We start from the raw sequence: 21,587 nt of genomic DNA on the forward strand, positions 1-21,587 counted from the left end.
CTGTCTATTGAAAATTATTCATAGTATTCAGGGAATAACTTTTATCTTATTTCTCTTTTTTTTTTTTTTTTTTTTTTTTTTTTTGTAGAACAAAAAGAAATTTGTATTGAAATTTGGCATATATAGTTTGACTGTATCCATATTTCTTTTTTTTTTTTTTTATTTAATAGCCTTTAATTTACAGGATATATATACATGGGTAACTTTAAGCATTAACAATTGAAACCTCTTGTTCCAATTTTTTCACCTCTACCCCCCACCCCTCCCTAAATGGCAGGATGACCAGTAGATGTTAAATATATTAAAATATAACTTAGATACACAATAAGTATACATGACCAAAACATTATTTTGCTGTACAAAAGAATCAGACTCTGAATTATTGTACAATTAAGCTTGTGAAGGAAATCAAAGATACGTGTGCATAAATATAGGGACTAGAATTCAATGTTGGTTTTAGTCATCTCCCAGAGTTCTTTTTCTGGGTATAGCTAGTTCAGTTCATTACTGCTCCATTAGAAATGATTTGGTTGATCTCGTTGCTGAGGATGGCCTGATCCATCAGGACTGGTCATCATCTAGTATTGTTGTTGAAGTATATAATGATCTCCTGGTCCTGCTCATTTCATAGCATCAGTTCGTGTAAGTCTTTCCAGGCCTTTCTGAAATCATCCTGTTGGTCATTTCTTACAGAACAGTAATATTCCATAATTTTTCATATACCACAATTTATTCAGCCATTCTCCAACTGATGGACATCCATTCAGTTTCAGTTTCTAGCCACACAAAAGGGCTGCCACAAACATTCGTGCACATACAGGTCCCTTTCCCTTCTTTATAATCTCTTTGGGATATAATCCCAGTAGTAAACATGCTGGATCAAAGGGTATGCACAGTTTGATAACTTTTGAGCATAGTTCCAAACTACTCTCCAAAATGGTTGGATTCGTTCACAACTCCACCAACAATGAATCAGTGTCCCAGTTTTCCCATCCCTCAACAATCATCATTATTTTTTCCTGTCATCTTAGCCAATCTGACAAGTGTGTGAGATATCTTAGAGTTGTCTTAATTTGCATTTCTCTGATTAATAATGACTTGGAGCATCTTTTCATATGACTAGAAATAGTTTCAATTTCTTCATCTGAAATTGTCTGTTCATATCCTTTGACCATTTTCAATTGGAGAATGGCTGATTTTTTATAAATTAGGTTAATTCTCTATATATTTTGGAAATGAGGGCCTTTATCAGAACCTTTGACTGTAAAAATATTTTCCCAGTTTATTTGCTTCCCTTCTAATCTTGTCTGCATTAGTTTTGTTTGTACAAAAACTTTTCATTTGGTATAATCGAAATTTTCTATTTTGTGATCAGTAATGATCTCTAGTTCTGCTTTGGTGATAAAACCTTCCCTTCCACAGGTCTGAGGGTAAACTATCCATGTTCCTCAATTTATTAATAATTTCATTCTTTATGCCTGGGTCCTGAACCCATTTGTTATCTTGGTGTCGCGTTAAGTATGGATCAATGCCTAGTTTCTGCCATAATTAGTTTCCAATTTTCCCAGCAATTTTTATCAAACAGTAAGGTTCTTATCCCAAAAGCTGGGATCTTTGGGTTTCAAAGACTAGGTTGCTATATTTGTTGACTGTTTATCCCTTGAACCTAATCTATTCCACTGATCAACTAATCTATTCCTTAGCCAATACCAAATAGTTTTGGTAACTGCTGCTCTATAGTATAGTTTTAGATCTGGTAAGTAAGCCACCATCATTTGATTTTTTTATTAATTCCTTGAAATTCTTGACCTTTTGTTTTCCATATGAACTTTGTTTGTTATTTTTCTAGGTCATTAAAATAGTTTTGGGAGTCTGATTGGTATAGCGCTAAATAAATAGATTAGTTTAGGTAATATTGTCATCTTTATTATTTTGCTCGCCCTACCAAGAGCATTTAATATTTTTCAATTGGTTAGATCAGACTTAATTTGTTGTGAAAAGTGGTCTGTAATTTTGCTCATAAAGTTTCTGATTTTCCCTTGGTAGATAGATTCCTAAATATTTTATATTATCAGTAGTTACTTTAATGGAATTTCTCTTTGTAACTCTGACTGTTGGATTTGTTAGTGATATATAAGAATGCTGATGACTTATGTGGGTTTATTTTATAACCAGCAACTTTGCTAAAGTTTGGATTATTTCTAATAACTTTTTGCAGAATCTCGGGGTTCTCTAAGTATACCATCATGTCATCGGCAAAGGTATAATTGGCTTCCTCATTGTCTATTCTTATTCCTTTAATCTCTTTCTCAGCTCTTATTCTATAGCTAGCGTTTCTAATACAATATTAAATAGTAACGGTGATAGTGGGCAACCTTGTTTCCTCAGATCTTATTGGGAATGGTTGCAGTTTGTCTCCATTACATATGATGCTTACTGATGGTTTTAAATAGATGCTGCTGATTATTTTAAGGAAAAGTCCATTTATTCCTATACTCTCAAGTGTTTTAATAGGAATGGATGTTGGATTTTTATCAAATGCTTTTCCATCTATTGGAGATGATCATTGGTTTTGTTAATTTGGTTATTGACATTGGCCAATTATATTGATAGTTTCCTAATATTGAACCAGCCCTGCATTCCTGGTATAAATCCTACTTGATCATAGTGTATTATCTTGGAGATGATTTTCTGTAGTCTTTTGCTAATATCTTATTTAAGATTTTAGCATCAATATTCATTAGGAGATTGGTCTATAATTTCTTTCTCTGTTTTCAGCCTACCTGGTTTAGGTATCAGTACCATGTCTGTGTCATAGAAGGAATTTGGTAGGACTCCTTCATTCCTATTTTATCAAATAATTTATATAGCATTGGGAATTTTCTAAATGTTTGGTAAAATTCACATGTAAATCCATCTGGTCCTGGGGTTTTTTTCTTGGGAGTTGTTTAATTGCCTGTTCTATTTTTTTCTGAAATGGGACTATTCAAGCAATTTACTTCTTCCTCTGTTAGTCTGGGAAGTCTGTATTTTTGGAGGTAGTCATCCATTTCACTTAGGTTATCAAATTTATTGGCATAAAGTTGAGCAAAATAACTCCTTATTACTTCTCTAATTTCCTCTTCATTGGTGGGAAAGTTCTCCCTTTTCATTTTAAGACTACTAATTTCATTTCCTCCCTCCTTTTTCCTAATCAGATTTACTAAAGGCTTATCTATTTTATTGGCTTTTCATTAGAACAACTCTTAGTTTTATTAATTAGTTCAATGGTTTTTTACTTTCAATATTTTAATTTCTCCTTTTAATTTTAAATTTCCAATTTAGTATTTGATTGGGGGTTTTAATTTGGTCTTTTTTTTTTTTTAGTTGCAAGCCCAATTCATTTCTTTTCTTTCTCTGTTTTATTCAAGTAAGCCTCTAAGGATATAAAATTCCCTCTTATTACCCTTTGGCTGCATCCCACAAATTTTGGTATGATGTCTCATCATTGTCATTATCTTAGTGAATTATTAATTGTATCTATAATTTGCTGCTTCACCCAATCATTCTTTAAGATGAGATTGTTTAGTTTCCAATTACTTTTTGGTCTATTTCCCCTAACTTTTGTTGAATGTAGTTTTATTGCATCATGATCTGAAGAAAGCATTTACTATTTCTGCTTTCTTGCATTTAATTAAGTCTTTATGTCTATATATGGTCAATTTTTGAATAGGTTCCATGAACTGCTGAGAAGAAAGTATATTCTCTTCTATCTCCATTCAATTTTCTCCAAAGATCCAACATACCTAATTTTTCTAATATTATATTTACTTCTTTAATTTCTTTCTTATTTGTTTTGTGGTTTGATTTGTCTAATTCTGAGGTGCAAGGTTGAGATCTCCTACTATTACAGTTTGTTGTCTATTTCTTCTTGCAACTCTCTTAACTTCTCCTTTAGGAAGCTGGTCCATACCACTTGGTGCATATATTTTAATATTGATATTGCTTCGTTGTTTATGCTCCCTTTGCAGGATGTAGTTTCCTTCCTTATCTCTTTTAATTAGATCAATTTTTACTTTTGCTTGATCTGAGATAGGATGGCTACCCTACCGGCTTCACCTGAAGCATATAGATTTTGCTCAGCCTTTTACCTTTACTCTTATGTATCCCCTGCTTTAAATGTGTTTCTTGTAAACAACATATTGTAGGGTTCTGACTTTGATCCAGTCTGCTATCTGCCTCCTCTTTATGGGGAGTTCATCCCATTCCATTTACGGTTAAATTACTAAATCTGTTTCCTGCCATCCTATAACCCCAGTTGTGCTTCTTATTCTTGCCTCCCCCAACCCTCTTTCCCCTTTTAAACTTAGTATCCCTCTTGTATCACGATACTTATCCTCTTTATAATCCCTCCCTCCCCCTTTGGGTCTTTCCCCTTCCTTCCCTTATTACTCTTTTCTTTTCCTTTTCCTCTCCCCCGTTTTTAATGGGCGAGAGGAATTTTCTCTAAAACAAATGTCAATTATTTTTCCTTTGAGCCAACTCTGATAGAGTAAGATTACACAATGTTCCTCCCCTCTCTAAATTCCCTCAGATATGATAAGTTTCCTTAGCCTCTTTGTGGGATGTGGTTTCCCTCTTTTTATCCCTCCTTCCCACCTTATTCTGCCATCATCCCTTTTCCATATCTACTTCCCTTTTTATGTTATATCAGTCTATCAAATTTTACATGTATTTTTTGTATATCACAACAGAAATACAATTCTCAAGTTATTTTTACCTTTTTTCTGCATCTCTTGAGTTCTATTCTTGGAGAATCAAATTTTTGTTTAGTTCTGGTTTTTTCTTCCCAGAAACAAATGATTCATTTGTTTCATTAAACGTCCATCTTCTTCCCTGGGAAAATGCTCAACTTAGCTGGGTAGTTTATTCTTGGCTGCATCCAAGTTCTTGTGCCTTTCGGAATATCATATTCAGGCCCTTCTTTCCTTTAATGTAGGGCAGCCAGATCTTGGGTGATCCTTATTGTGGCACCTCAGTATTTAAATGGTTTTTTTGGCTGCTTGTAAAATTTTTTCCTTAATCTGATAGTTCTGAAATTTTGCCACAATATTCCTTGGGGTTTTTATTTTAGGTTTCTTTCAGAAGGTGTTCGATGAATTCTTTCAATGCCTATTTTCCTTCTGATTCTATACATCTGGGCAGTTCTCTTTGATGATTTCTTGTAAAATAGTATCTAGGCTCTTTTTTTCATCATAGTTTTCGGAAAGTCCAATAATCCTCAGATTATCTCTCCTAGATCTATTTTCCAAGTCTGTGATTTTAGCAAGTAGATAATTCATGGTTTTTCCAGTTTGTCATTTTTTGGTTTTGCTTGACTGATTCTTGCTGTCTCAATGCATCATTAGTTTCAATTTGTTCAGTTCAATTTTTAAAATTATTTTCTTCATTAGCTTTTTACTTCTTTCTGTATTGTCAATTGAGTTTTAGATTATTGTTTTGGTCTGTGGAATTTTTTTCCATTTCACTAATTTTTTTTTTTAGTGAATTATTTTTCTTTTCAATTCACAGATCCTACTTTCTTCGTGTTCTTTGTCTTTTCAATTCACGGATCCTACTTTCTTGAATTCTTTGTCTTTCAATTCACAAATCCTACTTTCTAGTAATTCTTTATTTTTCAATTCACAATTCTTACTTTCCTGAGATTTTTTATTTTTCCAATTCAAATTTTGTTTCCTGCACTTCCTGGGAATTTTTTAACTTTTCAATTCGTATTTCAGGAAGTTGTTGCTCTCTTATAGGCTTTCTTTCCTTTCCCCATTTATCTTCTAACTCTCTTTTGAGACTTTTAATGGTCTCTTCTAGGAGAGCATTATGTAAGGAGGACAGTCTGATGCATTTTGCTGTTTGAGGTCTCTTCGGTTTGCTGACCTGCTCTTTTTCTGCATAGAAGCTGTCGATTTTCTTTTCATCTTTTTATTCATGTTTTAAAGCCTTTAGGGTAGGTCTCCTAGGCAAGGGGTTACCAGCTTCCTCTGCAGAGCAGGGAGAGATGTAAACCGATTTCTGGCTCCAGGTATGGGAGTGCTCTGGGTGGAGTTTTCCCTTCCCCAACAGGAAGTGGTTCAGCACTGGCCGAGCTATCAAACTGTTAGTAGGGCTGGTGGATTATCGATTGCTTAAGTGGGCTGGTGGATTATCGATTGCCCTAGGCTAGAGACTAAGTGGTGAAAGTGTCACCCGGGCCGGAGCCTCTTGTGGGACTGTGGTATTGCAGCTGGGCACCAGACTGCACGCAGACAGCCACAAACTCTGCCCAGTGTCTCTGCCTGATGCAAATCGCCTGGAAAACTCTATGGCCCCAAGCCGAGCTCCCCACTGCAGATTGGAGGCTAACCGGGCCGTCCTCCCTGCCGTGCAGGATCTCAAGCCCAAGAAAGCCCGTACTGTGGGTTGGGGCTGCGCGCTGTGCTGAGATCTGTGCCTTCACCCTGGGTTTGAGACTCTCCTCGGAACCTAATTTCTCTCCCAGTCTGCGCCGATCTCCCCCCTGGCCCCGGAACCAACCTTTTTTGGCGAGACTGCAGATTTTCTTCGGCCGGTGGGTTGTTCTACTTCTTATCTTTACAGATTGAGCAGTCAAGACTATTTTTGAGGCTCGATATAATATTGATAAAGAGGGTAAGAGAAGAGCTTAGAAAGACGTGTGTGTCTTCTCCGCCATCTTGGCTCCGCTTTTATCTTATTTCTCCTCGTGACATTCATTACCTTTGCTCTCCTCACAATCAAGAGATCCTTGAGGTTTTTCTTTTTTCTTTACAAACCAAAATGGAGTTCAAATTCTTCCGATTCAAATGGAATATTCCACTTTCTTTTAAGGCAGATCATTCACTAGAATAACCTTTAAATGTAAATTCCTTGAGGGGGAAAAACACATATATACATGTATGGTTATATATAGCATATTTAACCATATACATTCCAATACACACATTGTGTGTGTGTATGTGTGTGTTTGTGCATGTGAATTAGATTGTTTAAAGTTTAATATAACTCATAGAGTATGTCAGAGCAAAAACAAAAATAGGAGGGGATATGTTGAATTATAAGAATTTTTATTTAATATTTGTGGTAGCCCTCTTTGTAGTGGCTAGAAACTGGAAACTGATTGGATGCCCATCAATTGGAGAATGGCCAAATAAATTATGGTATATGAATGTTATGGAATATTATTTTTCTGTAAGAAATGATCAGCAGGATGATTTCAGAAAGGCCTAGAGAGACTTACATGAATTGATGCTGAGTGAAATGAGCAGGACCAGGAGATCATTATATACTTCAACAACAATACTATATGATGATCAATTCTGATGGATGTAGTTCTGTTCAACAATGAGATGAACCAAATCAGTTCCAATAGAGCAGTAATGAATTGAACCAGCTACACCCAGCAAAATAACTCTGGGAAATAAGTGTGAACTGCTACATAGCATTTCCACTCCCTCTGTTTTTGTCCACTTGCATTTTTGATTTCCTTCACAGGTTAAGTGAACATTATTTCAAAGTCCAATTCTTCTTCTGCAGCAAAATAATTGTTTGGGCATGTATACATATATTGTATTTAACATATACTTTAACATATTTAACATGTATTGGTCTACCTGCCATCTAGGGGAGAGGGTGAGGGGAACAACAGGAAACATTGGGAAAAAAAGGTTTTTCAATTGTCAATTCTGAAAAATTACACATACATAAATCTTGTAAATAAAAAGGTATAAATAAAAAATATACCTTCAAATGAAAAAAAAAAACAATTCTTATTTAAGATTCTTATGTTCAAGTAACATTTTATATTTCTTTTTTATCCCAAATGCTCAACATGGTTTCTTGAATTCAAATGAATGAGCATCTATATAGTAACTACTATATGATTTATATGATTATATGATATTGTATTATATACATTATATTGCATTATTATATGTACAATTATATGATGGTACAATAGAAGTTAAATTATTTTTAAAAGATATTTTAAAAACTACTTATTTATGATCAACGGTGTCAGTATTAACAAAGAAAAATCAAAATTATTGTTTTATTTAAATAGAAAAGATGAGGTTAATTACTTTGTCAGTTGGCAGACAATAGTGGAAAATCTCATTTTTGACTTGAGGGATAGGTGCATGTTATGGGAGAGTAGGCATCCAAGTTTTACATCCTTCAGGGACTATATAAACAACTGCCTTAAGGTGTTCTTGGTTCTATTTCACCACTTTACCATCTGGGGAGACATATGTAAATGAAATCAGCAGATCCTGAGAATGTTTATTATGGAAGTTATTCTTTTTTTTAAACAGCTAAATTGATTTTTTTCCTTTGCTACAAAATATGCAAAATTGAAAATTTTTTGATCAGAGATAACTGTGGTCCCTGCATATTGCTGCTCTGCTTTCAAGAGGATAAGACACACACACACACACACACACACACACACACACACAACTCTCCAAAGCAGATTTGAAAACATCCAGTCATATAGCATGAAGGGCAACTTCTTCATGGAATATGCATTACTGTGATGTATATGGTTCTTTCTATCCTTCACCCCACCTCTGTCAAATAATTATCTTCATTCAAGTTTAAAGTAAATACAAGAACAAACGTTAACAATGCTCAATAATTTTATTCTCCTTAAGCATGCCTTTGGAACTTATTACAAAAGAGTATGTTCTTTTAGAAGGAGTTAATACATAATATTATAGAATATGAAGTTTATAATTTAGTAGTTCTTTAAAATCAAAATTAGATTGGCATTTATGTTGAACTTTTTAATTATTATTAATTAATATCCTTATTTTACACAATTGTAGTTTCAAATTAAACTACAGATAATACTACTAATAATATTAGCTTATGTTTATAGAATGCATTTAAAATTTAAAAAATACTAAAATATGCCAAAGTATATAGTCTTTAACATTATGCTAGATCATAGAGTTAATTATTAGAAAGCTGACATAATTATTTATGGTCAGAATATAAGAGTAGGCTTTCCAATTTATTATACACAATAAGATTTTTCAAAGCAGAGATATTTTTTCCTAGCTTAAGCACCATCAGTTCATCAGTTTGGCTGTTCCATTTAATGATAAAGATAATAATGCCTCTGTACTATATAAAGGCACTTTATGAATTATTATAAATGAACAAAATTATCCTGATGTAGCCAAATGAATAATGATAGGCTATTCCAAATTTTACCAGAATTCATAATGTTGCTGAGACTATACTTGAAAAGCATTGTGTCTTATAATATCTGTCAGAGAGGTAAATCTATTGGAATATTGAGGACTTAGGGTGACCTCAGAATTGTTATAAGAACTGGAATGCCAATTAACCTCATAAAACATCTTAAAATAATTTATATAAACCCTTGAACAAAACATTCAAGTTTTCCAAAAAAAACCTGGTTAAATGGTGCTTACAAAATGTTCAGGGTTGTAAATAAAAGTTATGTGACTCCCATTGTTATTTCAATTCAACAGAATTTTTCTCAGATTTTATAATTTCTCTCTCTCTCCATTATTAGAATGGTATTACTTTCATATTATGAAAAAGTTCATTTATTCTTTATTTTAAAATATTTTAAGGTAAGAGTGAATGTTGTATGTTGTCAAAAACATGTTCTGCAATAATTAATAATATCACATGGCTTTTATTATTAAGATTTGCTAATATTTTAATAATTTTAATGATATTGAACTAATAAGAAATCCCTGCCATATATACTAGTATACTATATATATATTAAAAACTTTCATATTGGAATAATGGTAGTAAGGATTATTCACTATTTTTCTGAGAATAGATTGTTTCAGTCATGTGTTTCTTGCTACATAAATTTAGAATTTTTTTTTATTTTTTAAAAATATTCATCCATAACTTTAAGGTTGTCAGTTTTGTTGGCATGAAATTGGCATGAAATTCAAATACTTTCTGATATTTCTTGTTTATTTGTTGATAATTCAACCATTTTATTTTTGGTTGTGGTAATTTTGTTTCCTTCGATATTTAAAAAAATCTAATTTGCTTAGATTTTATCTTTTTTTTTTTTAAAGTAGAACAATAGTTCTCCTATATTTAGATTCTAACATGATATTCTCTAATATTTCATATGATAAAGTAAAAGTATCAATAAATACTTTTTTCCCCTTCTTACAATTCATGAACTTTTCTATTAAGTATATATATATATATATATATATATATATATATATATATTTGTGTGTGTGTGGTGTGTGTGTATGTATAGATATGTCATTAGACACATATGTTAAATATTGATGTTGATTGTCTTCATTCATAATAACAAAATATAGACACATATGTTAAATATTGATGTTGATTGTCTTCATTCATAATAACAAAATACAGTAAGTGGAAAAGGGCTAAAGGTTGTACCATCCTCCTTACCTACAGGCCATATGCTCTCAAGAAATGGGCTTTAGGTTTTTGGACATTTTCTTTGTTCTTTTCCATTCTCATTATAGAGAGTGGGCTTTCCAACTCCGAGGCTTGAGACAGTGGGATCCAGAAAACCAGAAATCCAGTCCAGGTTTTGGAATATGCCCAGTAATGAAGCCCAGTCTATGAATGCTAGTCCATTCGGACCTTGAAATTCAATTTTATGAGACTAATAGCTTTTAGGAACTGGGCTAAAGCATAAATCTAATCCCCTTTACTCCCCAGGGACAAGGAAAAATAATGAGGATTTATATCGACAAGATGTTGAAGGGAAAAAGAGAGTCCTTATTTATATATTTGAAGTAAATGTCCCCTTGCACAAAAGAAACTGCATTTTAATGATCAAATTTAATTAGGATACTGATTAGAGGACCTCTAAAACAAGTAATACAATATGTTGGGGCTGGATCCGATAGTAGATAAAAGAAATTCCCCAAATCACACCTTACTAGAAAATTCTCTTTTTGTATAAGTGCTTACTATGGTTTGGCAAGCACAGTACTTGGCACATAGTGAACACTAAATAAATGCTTATTGATTAAATGACTGAGCACTAGACTGTAAGGTTAGCATCAACCTCCTTACACTTGTAAACAAACAAACTATTGGATTTGCTTTTTAACCCAGCTCTACTAACCCTTGTATTTTTAGGAGCAACTCCATCTAATTCAATTGTGGCTTTTCTAAATCTTGCACTCATACTATTTTCTCCTTTTATTTCTTGCCTTTTCTTTACACAAAAGATAGTAATCTACACTGAATTTTCTCATCAGCAAAGCTTTGGGTTTGATGAAATCTGCTCCTCTTTCCTTGCTCCTTTACTCATTCCATCACCCATCACCCTCTTTAAACCCTATCATCATCTACTTTCTGTGGTTAAAGTTTACTTTGTTAATAGTGACTGAATCTAACCTCTATCTTACTTTTTCACTTCCCAATTTCCTCTGTTAACCCTGTTAATTGAAATATAGTTTTGTATTAGATTATTGCATCTGTGTTTTCTATCTTCCATTTGACAAGTTCACATGACCATGAAGTTTAGATATTGCACAGTCCCCCACTCTTCCCTTTTAGTTTGGATTTTACAAGACATTTTCGCTTCCTTCTTTCTTATTCCCATTGCAGATTTCCCCAATTTTTCTTTTAATTTCCTTTCAAACATCATCAAAATAGTTTCAGACCCTCTGTGTTATTTAACTTCCTTGCTAATCAATGATGTTTTTAAAGTTCTGAGTGGATATTTACACCATATCTTCTCTTTATTCTCTTTTGATTACTTACTGATATATCCCTTTTTAATGTGTCTCGACTCCTCATAGACAACACAAAATTAGTAGACATGAAAGGTGATCAGATTTTGTTGCAGGAGAACTCAGGAGGTATTACATTCAAATAGCAGTCTTGAGTGAAACAAAGCTGGCAATTGTAGGCTGACTTATTGAAATAGGAGCTGGATACACATTTTGCTGTAGTGACCACAGTGAAGGGGAGTACTGTAAATTGGTATAGATTTTGCAATTAAACTAATGTACCAAAATAGGACAAGATTACAATTCTGGATGACTTTTAATGCTAAAGTAGGTTCAGACTACCATACATGGCAGGGAGTTCTTGGAAGGAATAGAGTTGCAATGAATTACAGTAATGGTCATATACTACTGAAGACTTGTTCATCTCATGACCTTTTAAACACAATGAAAATTCATGGTTGCACCATCATGGTAAACAATGGCACTTAATAGACTGTGTCATTAAAAGGGGAAAAGAGAGAGTATGTGAGACTGTAAAGGCAATGTGGCACAGAGTACTAGAGTGATGCTAGACAAATCTTCTTCAAGCTAAATATTTACATTCAATGAAAACAATGTCCTCAAAGCAAAAAAAAAAAAAAAAAAAAAAAACCCAAAAAATAAACTACCAGAAGTAATGCCAAGAAATTAGAGTCTGCTTTCATAATTAACAGTTTATTGCTAACTTGGAAAGTAAATTGAGTCAGCACACAATTAGCAACAGTGGAGTAGAAAAGAAGTGGACAACTTTCAGAAATTTGGTGTATGGAACTGCATTTGCTCATCTGGGTCAGAACACTTGAAATATCAAGAATTGGTCTGAAAATGATAGGAAAATTCAAAAGCTACTAAATGAAAAATGAGAACTCCACAGGGTATACCAGCAGGATAGTCAATCTTCTTAAAGATTGAAATAATTACTTACTGAAAAAGATCCTAAAATGCAAGCTTCCAAGAATATTGTGGCCAAATTTCAGAGCTCTTAGTTCAATATTTCTTTTTTTAAATAGTATTTTATTTTTACAAGTTACATGCAAAAATTTTTAAACATACATTTTTAATTTTAAAATTTTGAGTTCAAAATTTTCTTTATTTCCTCTTCTTCTCTCTCCTTAAGAGAATAAGCAATTTTATCTAGTTTATATATTTGCAATCATGCTATGAGGGAAAAAACAGAGCAAAAGAAAAATAAAATAAACACAAAAAATTAAAAAAAGTGAAAATAATATGCTTCAGTCTGCACTAAGATTCCATCAATTCCCATCCCACATCCCTGATTTTGAGAAGCATATTCAATCATGATCCTTTTGAAATTGTTTTAGATCATCATTTTGTGAGAAGAATTAACTTAATCATAGTTGATCATCACACAATATTGCTGTTATTGTGTACAATATTTTTCTGATTTTACTCACCTCATCTTGTATCAGTTCATGTGAGCTTTTCCCTGTTTTTTTCCCTGAAAACCTTTTACTTATCATTTCTTATAGCATAACAATATTGCATTATATTAATAAATCACAATTTGTTCAGCTATTTCCCAATTGATGGACATGCCCTCAATTTCCAAGATTTTGTTGCCACAAAAATAGCCATTCCTTTTCCTTTGATCTCCTTCGCATACAGACTGAATCACAGGGGATGAACAATTTGATTACCCTTTATGCAGTTTCAAATTGCTCTTGAGAGTGGTAAGTTTAGTTCACAACTCAATAAACATTGCATCAGTTGTCCAATTTTCCATCATCTTTTCCAACACATATCATTTCTCTTTTCTATTCATTATTAGTCTGATAGATGTAAAGTAGTATTTCTGAATTATTCTATTAAATGATAGTGTCAAGAATATTTTAGAGGATTTTTTTTCTAAATAATTATAGTCATGGTTTTTTCTTCTGCAAATTGTTCATTCATTTTATCCATTTTTCAATTGGGGATGACTTGTATTCTTATGAAATTGATTTAATTTCTCATACAGTTGAGAAATGGAACCTTTATCAGAGACACTTTCTATAAAAATTGTTTCCCAGATTTCTGCTTTCTTTCTAACTTTGGTTGCATTGGTTTTGATTGTGAAAATGATTTTTTAAAAAGCATATAATTAAAATTATTCACTTGAAAAAAATCCTGTAATGCTCACTTCCTTTTGTTTGGTCAAAACTTGAAGTTATTGATAAATCTGACAAGTAAAATATTCCATGTTCCACCAGTTTGTCTATGATGCTACTCTTTATATCTAAATCACATACACATTTTGAACTTATCTCACAATAAAATGCAAAATATTGGTCTATATATAATTTATACCATGCTGTTTTGTAGTTTTCCCAGCAGTTTTTTTTTATCAACTAGTAAGTTATTATGTCAAAGCCTTGGATATTTGGGATTATTAGGAGCTTTGGTTATTTATTGATGTATCTTGTGTATATAAACTATTTCCCTGTTTCACCACTTTTTTTCTTAGTCTAAATCAAAAGAATTGTGAGGATTGTCTTTATATTACATTTCAGACATCATGTAGCTAGGTCATCTACTTTATATTTTTTCCAATAATTCCCCTGATATATTGACTTTTCTGATCTTCAGCATTCATTTGTGGGACTTTTTTAATGCCCTAATACATCATCTGATTTTCTTTTTAAGCCATTAATCTATGAGAAAGGAATATTTCTTTTATATTGGAATATTTATTCATTCATTTTTCTTATTATGTACAATCTCTAAATTTCCTAAAATTCTATTTACTTCCTTACATGTTTAGTACTTATTTTTATATAGATTTATTTATTTACTTTGGAGAGGATAAAGGTGAGGTTAAGTACAATTTTACTCTTTATTTCTCCCTGTCACTAATTTAGCTTCTTTATTAGAAATTTGGATGCATTGTCTATGGTATCTTTCAACAAAGTGTAGTTTCCTTCCATGTATATATATATATATATATATATATATATATTTAGCTTTTTATTTACAAGATATATGCAAGGGTAATTTTTCAGCATTGATAATTGCAAAACCCTTTGTTCCAACTTTCCTTTCCTTCCCCCACCCCCTACCCCAGATGGCAGGTTGACCAATACGTGTTAAATGTGTTAAAATATAAGTTTACTTTTTATAGCTTTTTATTTACAAGATATATGCATGGGTAATTTTTCAGCACTAACTATTGCAAAACCTTATGTTCCAACTTTTCCCCTCCATCCCCCCACCCCTTCCCCCAGATAGTGGTTGACCAATACATGTTAAATATGTTGAAGTATAAGTTAAATACAATAAATGTATACATGTCCAAACAGTTATTTTGCTATAAAAAAGAATTAGAATTTGAAATAGAGTACAATTAACCTGTGAAGGAAATTAAAAATGCAGGTGGACAAAAATAGACTGATTTGGGAATTCTATGTAGTGGTTCACAGTCATCTCCCAGAGTTCTTTTGCTGGGTGTAGCTGGATCAGTTCATCATTGTTCTATTGGAACTGATTTGGTTCATCTCATTGTTGAAGAGGGCCAGGTTCATCAGAATTGATCATCATATAGTATTGCTGTTGAAGTATATAATGATCTCCTAGTCCTACTTGTTTCACTGAGCATCAGTTCATGTAAGTCTCTCCAGACCTTTCTGAAATCATCCTGCTGGTCATTTCGTACAGAACAATAATATTCCATAATATTCATATACCACAATTTGTTTAGTCATTCTCCAATTGATGGGTATCCATTCATATTCCAGTTTTTGGACCCTACAAAGAGGGTTGCCACAAACATTCTTGCACATACAGGTCCATTTCCCTTCTTTGAAATCCCTTTGGGATATAAGCCCAGTAGTAACACTGCTGGATCAAAGGGTATGCACAGTTTGATAACTTTTTGAGCATAATTCCAAATCACTCTGCAGAAGGGCTGGATGTATTCACAATTCCACCAACAATATATCAGTGTCCCAGGTTTCCCTCATCCCCTCCAACATTCCGCATTATCTTTCCCTGTCATTCTAGCCAATCTGAGAGGTATGTAGTGGTATCTCTGAGTGGCATTTATTTGCATTTCTTGGATTAATAATGACTTGGGGCATCTTTTCATATGGCTAGAAATAGTTCCAGTTTCTTTGACAATTGTCTGTTCATATCCTTTGACCATTTATCAATTGCAAAATGACTTGATTTGTTATAAATTAGAGTCAATTCTCAACATATTTTAGAAATGAGCCCTTTATCAGAACTTTTGACTATAAAAAATGTTTTCCCAGTTTATTGCTTCCATTCTAATCTTGTCTGCATTAGTTTTGTTTGTACAAAAACTTCTCAATTTGATATAATAAAAATTTTCTATTTTGTGATCAATAATGATCTCTAGTTCTTCTTTGATCATAAATTCCTTCCTCTTCCACAGTGCTGAGAGGTAAAATATCCTTTGTTCTTCTAATTTATTTATAATCTCATTCTTTATGCCTAGGTCATGAACCCATTTTGACCTTATCTCGGGGTATGGCATTAAGTGTGGGTCAATGTCTAGTTTCTGCCATACAAATTTCCAATTTCCCCGGCAATTTTTGTCAAACAGTGAGTTCTTATCCCAAAAGCCGGGATCTTTGGGTTTGTCAAACACTAGATTATTGAAGTTATTGACTGGTTTGTCTTTTGAACCTACCCTAATCCAATGATCAGCTAGTCTATTTCTTAACCAATACCAAATATTTTGATAACCACTGCTTTATAATATAATTTTAGATCTAGTACTGCTAGGTCACCTTCATTTGATTTTTTTTCATTGATTCCCTTCAAATTCTTGACCTTTGGTTTTCCATATAGACTTTTTTTTTTTTTCTATTTCAAATGGTTTTAGGATCTGGTTGGTATACACTAAATATATTGTTTATGTATTTCATCTTTATATTTTACACTATCAAGAACATTTAAATTTTTTCAATTGGTTAGATCTGACTTTGTTTTGGAAATGTTTGTAGTTTTCTCATATAGTTCTGATTTCCCTTGGGATGGATTCCTAAATTTTTATTTCATAGTTCTTTAAATAATTTCTCTTTGTAACTCTAACTGTTGGGTTTATTAGCAATTTAAAATTGATGCTTATATGGGTTTACTTTGTATCTTGCACCTTTGCTAAAGATGTCGATTATTTCTAACAGCTTTTTAGTAGAATCTTTGGGGTTCTCTAAGTATATCATCATATCATCCACAAAGAGTGACAATTTGGTTTCTTCATTACCTACTCTAATTCCTTTAATCTCTTTCTTAACTCTTATTCTCAAAGGTAGTATTTCTAATACAATATTAAATAGTAACGGTGATATTGGCAACCTTGTTTCCTCCCATCTTATTGGAATGGTTGCTTTGTCCCCCCTACATATTTTACTTGGTTTAAATAGATACTGATTATTTTGGAAAATCCATTTTTCCTGCTCTCAAGTGATTTTAATAGGAATGGATGTTGGATTTATCAAATGCTTTTTCTTCATCTTTGGGGTATCATATGGTTTTGTTAGTTTGGTTATTAATTGGAATTATTGATAGTTTTCCTAATTTGAATCACCCCATTCCTGTTAAAATTTGCGATTGGTGCATTTCCTGGGGATGATCTTCCCAAATCTTTTTGCTAATTCTTATTGAAGATTTTGCATCAATTGATGGGGGTTGGTTGGTTTTCTTTCTCTTTTTTCATACCTGGTTTGATATCAATTACCATGACTGTTCATAAAAAATTTGTGGGACTCCTTCATTGCCTTTTTTTTCAAATGTTTATATAGCATTGGGCTAATTGTTCTTTAAATGTTTGGTAAATTCCATTAAAATCCATGTGTCCTGGGATTTTTTCTTAAGGAGTTGTAATGGTTCTTCTTTCTTTTTCTTAAATGGATTATTTAAAATTTACTCCCTCCTCTTTAATCCGGAAGCCTATATTTTTGGAGGTATAATCCATTTCATTAGGCTTAAATTTTTGCATAACACTAAAAGGTTTTATTTCAATTTCCTCTTCATTGGTAAAGTTCTCCTTTTCATTTTAAGACAACAATAGTTTTCCCTCCTTTTTGTAATTGGATTTAAAAAGGTTTATCTATTTTTTGTTTTTCATAAAACCAACTCTTGTTTTATTTATTAATTCAATAGTTTTTTTTAGTTTTAATATTATTAATTTCTCCTTTTAATTTTAGAATTTCAAGTTTAGTATTTGATTGGGGTTTTTTTTAATTTGGTCTTTTTCTAGTTTTTTAATTTACAAGCCCAATTCATTGATCTTCTCTTTTTCTATTTTATTCAATCAAGTCTCTAATAATAAAAATTTTCCCCTTATTACCACTTTGGCTTCATCCCACAAATTTTGGTATGATGTCTCATCGTTGTCATTATCTTGAGTGGGAAATTAATTGAGTCTATAATTTGTTTTTCAAATCATTCTTTAGGATGGATTATTTAATTTCAATTCTTTTGGTCCATTTACCCTAACTTTTTGTTATGAATTTTTTATCGTGATCTGAAAAGAAAATATTTATTATTTCTGTTTATTTAATTTTGAGGTTTTTATTCCCTAAATATTTTTTTTTTTAGGTTCCATGAACTGCTGAAAAAGTATACTTCTTTCTGTCCCAAATTCAATTTTCTTTAAAAGATCATCTTTCCTAATTTTTCTTTTCATTTACCTCTTTTGCCTTTCTTATTTGCTTTGTGGTTTGTTTTATTAATCCTAAAATTAGTTGAGATCCCTTTATAATTTTGCTATTTCTTCTTAACTCTTCCCCTCCTTTAGGAGTTAGATGCTTACCTGGTACATTTTTAGTATTGATATTGCTTCATTTTCTATGCTAACCTTTAGTAAGATATGATTTCCTTCCTTATCTCTTTTAATTAGATAAATTTTTGCTTTTGCTTGTTCTGAGATAAGGATGGCTACCCCTACTTTTTTTTTTTTTAATTCACCTGAAGCATAATAGATTCTGCTCCAGTCTTTCAGCTTTTCTCTGTATCTCCTTGTTTTAAGTGTGTTTCCTGTAAACAGCATATTATAGGATCCTGACTTTTGATCCAGCAGGCTATCTGCCTCCACTTTATGGGAGAGTTCATCTAATTCACATTTATGGTTAACATGACTAATTTTCTATTTCCTGCCATCTTATTATTTCCAGATTATGCTTTTCTTTTTCTTGTCTCCCTCTTACCATAACCCTATCCCAGTATTTAACTTGTGAGCACCACTTACATCACACAGCTCTCCCTCTTTAGGATCCCTCCCACCCCCTTTGAATCCCTTCCCCTTTCTTATACAGTTCCCTTATTACACTTTTCCTTTAACCTTTTCCTCTTCCACTTTTCTTTTAATCAAATTTATTTTTGCTTTTGCTTTTTCTGAAATGGTGATTAATAACCCTATTTTTTTCTTCAGCTAAAGCATAATATATTCTGATCCAGCCTGTTACCTTTACTCTGTGTATCTCTCTCTCTCTCTCTCTCTCTCTCTCTCTCTCTCTCTCTAGATGTGTTTCCTATAAACATGTTGTAGGATTCTGGTTTTTAATCAACTCTGCTATCAGCTTTGTTTTATCAGAGTTCATCTTCATATTCACAGTCACAATTACTAATTGCATATTGCCTTTTATCTTATTTTGTCACTGTTTATGCTATTTTCTCTCATTTACTTTCTTACAAGAGTTTTGCTTTTGATCACAATCTCCTTCAATATTCTGTCTCTGCTATTAGTTTGTTTTAATTTATATATCATCTCTTTTTCCTAGAAAATTAGGGCAGTTTTCTTTTATAATTTCTGAATCTTATGATTATATATATGGAGTTGTGGAAAAACTAGATTACTAATACATTGTTGGTGGAATTGTACAATGATTGAACTCTTTTGGAGAACAATCTTGAACTATGACCAAAGTGCTATCAAAATTTGCATAATCTTTGATACAGCAGTGTCTCTACTGGACCTGTATCCCAAGAAAATCATAAAGTATGGGAAAGAATTCACATGTGCAAAATGTTTGCAAGAGCTCTTTTTGTGGTAGAAAAGAACTGGAAAATAAATTGATGCCCATCAGTTGGGAAAGGCTGAATAAATTTTGGTATATGAAAGTAATGGAATGTTATTGTTCTATCAAAATGATAAATAACTTGGTTTTTAAAAAGGCCTGGAAAGATTTGCATGATGTTGGGAAAGACAAACAGAACCAGGAATACATTGTATACATTAACAGCAAGAATGTACAATGATCAACTATGAAAGGCTTGGTTCTTCTTAGTAGGTCAGTCATTCAAAATAATCCATTAGACTTTGGTCAGAAAATGACATCTGCATCCAGAAAAAAAAAATTAAGAAGACTGATGGTAAGTTAAGACATGCTATGTCCACTTCTTTTTTCTGTTTTTTAAAAATCTCTCCTATAGTTTTTCTCTTTTGCTCTGATTTTTTTTTCTCCCAGCATGATCTATAAAGCAATGTATGCCAAAACAGAGAAATAAATAATTAACAAAGCAAAACAAAACACAACCAAAAAACCCACACAATTTTCTCCCTCTCCTTCACCCACCCCAAGACAACAACAATCTAATATTGGTTAAATATGTAAAATAGTATTAAATATATTTCCACACTTATCGTATGGGGAAAGAAAAATCAATTTACAAAAAGACAATTTACAAAGAACTCACAATGGAAAATGCTATTCACATACTGAGTAAGAACTGATGGATTCTACATGCAGAATGAAGCATACCATTTTACCTTTTGCAATTCATTTTCCCTCCATTTTGCCTGTGCTCTCCCAACAATTATATGGAAATATGTATGCCTATAATCTATATCAAATTGCTTACCATTTTAGGAAGAGGGGAGAAGAGGAAAGGAGGCAGAGAATTTTGGAACTCAAAATACATTAAAAATCAATTTAAAAATGATCTTCCCCCATTGTATTTGATTTATTCATTTAATATTTCCCCTACTTATGTTTAAAACAATTTTTACATGTGATTTACAAATTCTTAATTTCTAGGTTCTCTTCCTTATTCTCATTCACAATTAAGAAACCATAGGTGAAGTTATACAAAACATTTCCAGAAAGTCAAGTTGGGAAAGAAAACATATATCCCCCACCCTAATGAAAATAAAAACCCTCCAGAAAAATTAAGTTAAAAAAAGAAAGCAATAGAGAGAGAAAACAAGAATGTTTCAATATGTTCAGACACAATATTTTCCTTCTCTTGGTATGGATAGGATTTTTCATTATAAGTCCTTCAGAGTAATTGTGGATCATTGTACTGTTGAGAATGAAAATTCCTTTCCATTCCAGAGTATTGTTATTACTTTATATATGGTACATTTCACTTACTTTGAGTTCAAGGAGGACTTTCTAGGTTTTATTTTTTTCTGAGAGCTTCCAACTCTTCACTTCCCATAGAAAAATATCATTCCATCATAAACACATAGCATACTTTATTGATCCATTTCCTAAGTGATAGGCATTCTCTCAATTTCTATTTTTTTTTCCCTTTGAGAAGAGAGTTGCTATGAATATTTTTTGTGTATAGAGGTCATTTTCCTTTACTTAAAAAAATCTTTTAGTATTTGTACCTTTCAATTAAATCCAAAGATTCATTTACTATTCATGTGGTGTTGTTAGGTCAAATGATATGCACGAATTTATAACCCTCTGGGCACAGATTGTCTCTTTTGATCATTTATCAATGGAGGCATGGCTCTTTTTTTTTTTTAATTTTTATAAATTTGACTCGGTTTTCTCTTTATTTTAGGAATGAGACCTTCTCAGAGAAACTTACTTCAAAAAT

Source organism: Sarcophilus harrisii, chromosome 4 (assembly GCF_902635505.1).
Source record: "Sarcophilus harrisii chromosome 4, mSarHar1.11, whole genome shotgun sequence".
NCBI classification, from domain to species: Eukaryota; Metazoa; Chordata; class Mammalia; order Dasyuromorphia; family Dasyuridae; genus Sarcophilus; species Sarcophilus harrisii.